Source organism: Silene latifolia, chromosome 10, assembly GCF_048544455.1.
Source record: "Silene latifolia isolate original U9 population chromosome 10, ASM4854445v1, whole genome shotgun sequence".
Taxonomy (NCBI): Eukaryota; Viridiplantae; Streptophyta; class Magnoliopsida; order Caryophyllales; family Caryophyllaceae; genus Silene; species Silene latifolia.
This window is the reverse complement of record NC_133535.1, coordinates 21,012,439-21,019,259: the sequence shown is the minus strand read 5'-3', so window position 1 is coordinate 21,019,259 and position 6,821 is coordinate 21,012,439. Positions and strand designations below refer to the sequence as shown.

Below are 6,821 nucleotides of genomic sequence, written 5' to 3'. Positions count from 1 at the left end.
CCACATGAGTTTCCGTAGCCTTTTGTGATGCCCGTATTTCATCATTCACCCGGTTTTGTGAGGCAATGTGGTTATCAAGCTTTGAGTCGGATTTTTGATTTGCAATAACCAATTGTTCAAAGGCTTGTTCCCAAGATGGTTTTTGAGGGGTTTGGAAGTTTTGGTTTTGTGGTTGGAAATTTTGGTTTTGTGGTTGATTGAAATTTTGTCCCTTGAAACCCCCAAAGGGTTGTTGGTTTTGGGTGATGAATTGTTTCCCTTGGAAACCGGGTGGAATTTGTCTTTGGAATTGAGAGTTTTGATTGAACCTTTGTTGTTGTTGAGGTTGGGAAGTGGTGGGATTTTGAATGTTTTGTGAAGCATAAGATAAGAAAGGGTGAGTTCTTTTTCCATTGACAAATTGGTTGTTGTTATTATTGTTGAACCCTTGCCTTGCACTAGTTGATTCCCAAATCCCATTTACTTGCTCATAGCATTCCTCACCTAGGGGTGAAATCAAGGGACACCCAATGGGAGTATGCCCTTGTTCACCACACAACTCACAAGACAAGACTTGCCTCATATCGGAGCCTTTAGGTTTTGAATTTAGCAAAGCAACTTGTTGGGTGAGTTCATCTAGCATACCCTTAACCTCCACATTCAAAACCTAATTAGAATCCTTGCTCTTGCCCTTCCTCATTTGCCTATCACTTCCCCATTCCATAGTTCTTGAGGCCATCTCTTCAATTAGTTCCTTTGCCGCTTTATGCCCCAAAATGTCTAAGGCACCTTTCCCCGATCCCGCATCCAATGAAAGCCTAAGGTCTTGAGTCAACCCTTTGTAGAAATTGTTCACTAGCTCGGCCTCGGAGATGCCATGGTGTGGGCATAACCGTTGGAGATTCTTATACCGTTCCCATGCCTCATATAAGGTCTCATCCTCTTCTTGAGTAAAGCTTTGCAATTCACTCTTGACTTTGGTCGTTCTTGAGGGTGGGAAATATTTGTTCAAAAATGCCGAAGCCAACTCATCCCATGTTTTGAAGGAATCCGGGTCACAATTCTTCAACCAATCCTTGGCCGAACCCCTAAGAGAACGGGGGAACAACCTAAGGCGAACCGCGTCATCGGAAACCCCATTTGACTTGTACATATCACAATTTTCAAGGAAATCATTTAGATGATCATTTGGGTTCTCCAAGGGACCTCCTCCAAATTGGTTGTCTTGAACAAGGTTGAGCAAGGCATTTTTAATCTCAAAGTTATTAGCTTGAATTCGTGGCCTTTGGATGCTTGGATTGACTATGTGCTTAGGAGCCATAGTGTCTCTTATCGGAACCGGATCACCCATGGTGTTAGGTTCTTCTTCTAAAACCCCAAAAGGATTTTCAAAAACTTCGGTAGCTTCTTGGTGATTAACTTATTCAATTGGTGGTGTATCAAGTAAACCCCTTTCTTCTTAGAGAATTAAGTCTTCTTGCCGTGGCTTCAATTTCGCGGTCAAGTTGATATATCGGTTGACCTCGTCTTCGTCGCCTACTCATGCAAAAGACCTAAGCACTTGAAAGAAAGGATTAGTAACAAAGGACTTAGTCTAAACTAGAACAAAAACGATTAATATCAAGCCGTACTCCCCGGCAACGGCGCCAAAAACTTGATGGTCTCAAGTTAAACCTCGCAAGTGCACGATTTTATTGTTGTACACTTTAAAGGGTCGATCCCACAAGGAGTAGGTGGAGTACTAATCGTTCTAATTCACCGGTTTAGCTAAGTCGAAAAATAACAAAGAGGGGGGGTAACAAACTAGCACTTAAACTAACGAATTTAAAGACTATAAACTAGACTAGATAAGAACAAGCTAAGAGATAAAGGATAGATCAAATAAAGAGAAGGACTAGAACTCGGTTCTCCCACGAATATGAGTAATTCCACATACTAATCGTCTTGGCTAATCAAAAGGGGTAGAAAGGTAAGGGGGAGATGGCTCTAATTCGCCTAGAACCTCCCTTCCGGTCTCGCACTAGGACACTAGCTACCCCGACTAACCCCCCTCCCGGGTTCGAAAGCCGGTCTCCCTAACTCAAAACCCGACAACCCCAAGAACATGCATTTTCCCAAGGAGGTCAAGTAAATGGTCAAGGTCATTAAGCACTCATCATATTCCGGGTCATCCCACTCCCCCTTCCGGAGGTCGATTTCAAACGCTAGCCTAGAGGCACCCTCCCTCGGTTCTCCTTTCCGGTCTCAACCTTAGTCGGCGACAAGGTCAAATATCGGGTACCCAACTTACAACCTAACCAACTTCCGTTGGTGGACAAGGGTCACAAATCGACACTACCCAAAACCCAAACCTTAAACATGCAAATTCCCCTAGACTACCCTCACCAATTTTCCCCACAAATTAGCCTTAATGATAATTAGTTAGTGAAATTACCCACATCGGGTCAAACCGAGTCCTAGAAGGAGACTACTCACTAATCATGTTCCTAAAGGCAAAGAAAACAACAAAGATAGAGTCTTTAAGCATAAACATGGTGATAGGATGAATTCTACTTCTAAACATGCAACAACCCAACAATAATTATGAAGAAAGATGGTTTTAATCTAATAGCAAGGATGAACAAACTAAAAGACACAATCTTTAACAAAATCAACTCAGAGATTTAAGTCTTTGAGGACAACTAGCCCAAGATGAACAAAGGAGAGAGAAATAATGAAAAGATGAACAAAGAAAAGATAAACAATGGTGAAAACAACAACAATCAAACAACAAGGATGCAATTTTACCAACAACAATCAAACAAACTAGAAGGAAAAACAAATGTAAACAAATGAAAAATAGGGAGAGAAATAATACCAATCAAATAGTAAGAAAGGAATTAGGATAGAAAATTAAAGAAGGAGGAACCTTCAATTCTTCTTACAACCCAACTCCAATTACTAATTAATTGAAGAACTAGTCTAATTAAGGAATGATTAGCAAAATGATTAACAAAGTTTGAAACTTGGAAGAGGAAATAATTCAGATCTAGGGTTGTGTGTCAAAACACCGATATTTGGGGGTATTTATAGTGTCCTCTTACTTAAGTTGCAAAAAGGGGAATTAAGACAAAACACGGGTAGCAGCGACCGGCGGCCGGCTGTCCATCCGGCGCCGAGGAATCTCTATTTTTGAAGCTTGAAAATGCCATTGCGACGGCCCGCCGGTCGGCCGGCTGCCGGCTGGTCGGCTCAGGGTCATCTTCCGTCTTTCTTTCCCCTTTCTTCTTTGCTATCTTCCTCTTGTGCCTTGTTTCTTCCCAAATTTCCTCTAGCTAGCTCAATTACCTACAATAGAGCACCGAAATCGATAGTAGCGGGAATATGGAGCAAAAAGCAAGAAAAAGGCCTAAGATCGTGCCTAAGTAGTCCAAAAGATTAGCAAAGGAAAGGGTAAAAAGGGGCCGAATGTTCATTCATCAGGGATAGATATGAAGAACTCATCCTCCTGGATGAACGAAGGCTGCGCGCCTTACATAATGTCCAAACATACCAAGCACGTATCAAACGAGCTTTCAACAAAAGGGTTAGGCCAAGGAACATCAAAGAAGGAGACTTGGTGCTTAAATCGGTTAGAGCTCTTTTACCTGTCGACCCACGGGGAAAATTCAAACCTAATTGGGCCGGACCATTTCTAGTCAAATTCATACTCCCAGGGGGTGCGGTTAGGATCACAGACTTAGATGGGAATGAGCTTTCAAACCCAACAAACCTTGACCAACTGAAACGGTACTATGCCTAGAACAGGAATGAAAAGCGCCTCGCGTAACCCCACGTGTCGCTCTTGCGGCACTAAATAAACGGCCCCTGGCCAAGCTGAAATAAGCTAAATGTCACTGTGCTCTTGCATTTTTACAAATTTGTCATCCTCGTATCATCAAACAAACTAAATTCGCACCTTCAGAGTAAGCAAAAGCTCATGCTTATTTTCTACGTTCATTACAAGCTCTTGCTTCGAACAATTATTCTTTTACATTTATTCGAACTACGCGCAAGGGTTTGATTTCGCTTTTTAAGTGAATACGTAGGCAATCCTTCACGGGATTCAACCCATTATATCTAAAATGTAAATAGAAGGACATTTGCATTGCATTTGAAATTCGACAAGAATAATGAATAGAAAATCATCACGGTTTCATAACCATTTAACCTTTTTATTTCATTCATCTTCTAATAATAATACGCTACATAATAAAAAATAGAATAGGCTAGGATTCTAAAAATCCCTCCTTTTTTATTACAACAACAATAATAATAATAATCAAATCATAATAAAGAGACTTGGGCTATTCCTCCATCTTCCCCTTGCCCTTGTCATTCTTGTCATATTTCTTGTCACGGCCTCGAGCCGGACGCTCTTGCGCCACTTCAGACCTAATCACCAACGGCCTTTCTCGAGGTCTAGCTTTTCCATTCTTGCCAATCACCATCTCTGCGACAGGAGTAGTCTTTGATTTCTTCGAAGGATGAATGACTTGAAACCCGTCTTCTTCTTCTCCCTCTGTCAGATGCTTCTCCTTTTCTTTCTCTCCCTCGCGCACCTTGTAGTCGATGGGCTCGCGCTTCCTCAATTTCTCCCGCTCTTCCGGAGTTGTAGCATTTCTCCACCGCAGATAAGAATCCGACACCCATAAAGCATTGGCGGAGAAATTCAAGAACCACATGTTTCTTTGGGCCCATTTGATAGCCCACTCCCTTCGGCTCTCTGTAGTAAGCGCTATAGCAGTCTGCGGGACGGTATCAAGCCTCGGGATCGTCTGTTTCAGCCCAACTTGCCTCATCAGCCTTTCCGGGAAAATGCACACCATAAACTCCAATCCAGGAATGCGCACGGACCTAGTGGGATCCAAAGAAGACACTCCAGTGACGGACTTGAGGTGCCACCACGGTACGACCCACCTGATCAACGGGCCATCATCACTCTTCAGCTTGTTCTTCCAATAATCACAAACCCGCGTGAAGTCCACCATATACAACCTTGTCCTCATCGCGATCGAGCGGGCATGATAGGAAAGCGCATGAACTGGGGGCTCGATCAATCGGAGCCGCTCCATAAGCCAAACCTACCAAAAGCAGGTATTAGACATCGAAAAAAAAAAAAAAAAAAGAAAAAGAAAAAAAAAACGAAAAAAGAAAAAAAGAAGAAAAAATCTCTTTTACCTGCAGAATGACGGGACTCCCCAAGAATGGCAGATCACGGTTGGATTTCCTATTATCCAAACCCAATATAATCTCTCCTAAGCATAAGCAAGCTGGGCTCCTGCGTAGCTCCATCTGCTCAACAAGGCCCAAAAGACGGGGGTCACCTCTCACGTCTTCATCAACATGCCCTTGGAAGACGTACACATGCAACAAGCAAAAGCCAAATGCCCTCCGCCTAGCAACATGAGAAACGGTGGGGTCGGCCCTGTTGATAAATCGATCTATGAAGTCCAACATTCTGACACCTTTTGAGGTAACTAGACGGTCCACCTCAAGTCTAGTCAATCCAAGCAAATCTCTAAATTTGCTTTTGTACCCTTGAGAAGTAGAAGGATTGGCAGACAAATGTTCGGGGTCCCATCCACCAATAGCAGAAATCTCTTCAGGAAAGGGGCAAATATCACCTCCAGGGAACGCAAAAACATGGTAATTTGGGTCCCAATAGTCAAGGCAAGCATCCAAGAACGGTTTCACAACCTTGATGAGTTTCAAACTCAACAACGATCCAAAGTTATAAGAGCCCATATCATGCTTCTCCATATTTGAAAACTCGTTGGTCCATTCCTTCAAGCGGATCTCCAAAGTATTCATGATGAGAAAATTTATTTTGAGGAATTTTATGTATTTAGACGAAGATGAGACGGAAGATTTGTGTGAATAAAAGCTCCATCGACGTTTCTATTTATACTAATTGCTATTTCCAAAAATCCGTCAGAACGGAACAACCTGGGAACGGGCGCAGCACCTGATGCGCCTCTTCAAAGGGACGCAGCCCATGCTGCGCCTCTTCCTGAGCTTCACTTCTGTGATTTTCCGCGATGGATCTTTCCTAATTTCATAACGAATAATTTCCTATTCCTACAGGTTATTATTTTGGTAAATACGGGAATATTACCATGTTTCAGGTTTCCTAATTTCGCGGGCACGCATTTCGAAGCGACATCGACATTTCTGCCACTATATCACACTTGTTTATTTTCATTTTAGGAAATAAATTGCATTTTCATTTTAGGAAATAATTTTCATTTTAAATATTGATTTCTATTCTTTAATTTCATTTCTAAACTTATAGATTTCTTTTTTTTTTTCTTTTTTTTAGGGGGTAACCCTCCCTACCGTCCGGTCATTTCCGGCAAAATTTTTGCATTTTTTGCATTTTTCGCATTCTTTTGAGTCTCTCATTTTGCGCTAATTAAGGCCATATGTATATAAAAATGTATGCTTTGCGTGTTTTTCTATGTAAATTTCGGCAGCATGACGGCGTAAACCGTCATCTACCAAACCTGTTCGAAACTAACCTGCAGATACAAGCAACACAACCCAGCAGCAAAGGCACTCAGGCCATCATATATATACCAAACGAAGGAAATGTACAACAAACTGGGGGCTCGAGCCCCAAACAAAGTCCGAAAATGTTCAAAATCAACATACAAATGTACAAAATACAGCCAACAAACAAAAACTACTGCTGGGCGCCCTCCAACTCTGCAACTCTCGCCACAAGAACGGCGATCTCGGCGTCCCGAACCTCGAGCTCCCTCAACAAGCGAGTTGTCTCCTCCCGAGACTGGGTCAGCTCTCGCTCCAGCCCGCGGTCACCC

The 6,821-nt window shown here is 42.5% G+C and overlaps 1 non-coding gene across 1 annotated transcript; it reads left to right on the top strand.

The window, feature by feature from the left end:
- The first annotated feature begins 851 nt into the window (after nucleotides 1-851).
- Nucleotides 852-958, top strand: LOC141610343 (small nucleolar RNA R71). The gene has a single exon (XR_012528246.1). It is a non-coding gene; the product is annotated as a small nucleolar RNA R71 (small nucleolar RNA).
- The last annotated feature ends 5,863 nt before the right edge of the window (nucleotides 959-6,821 follow it).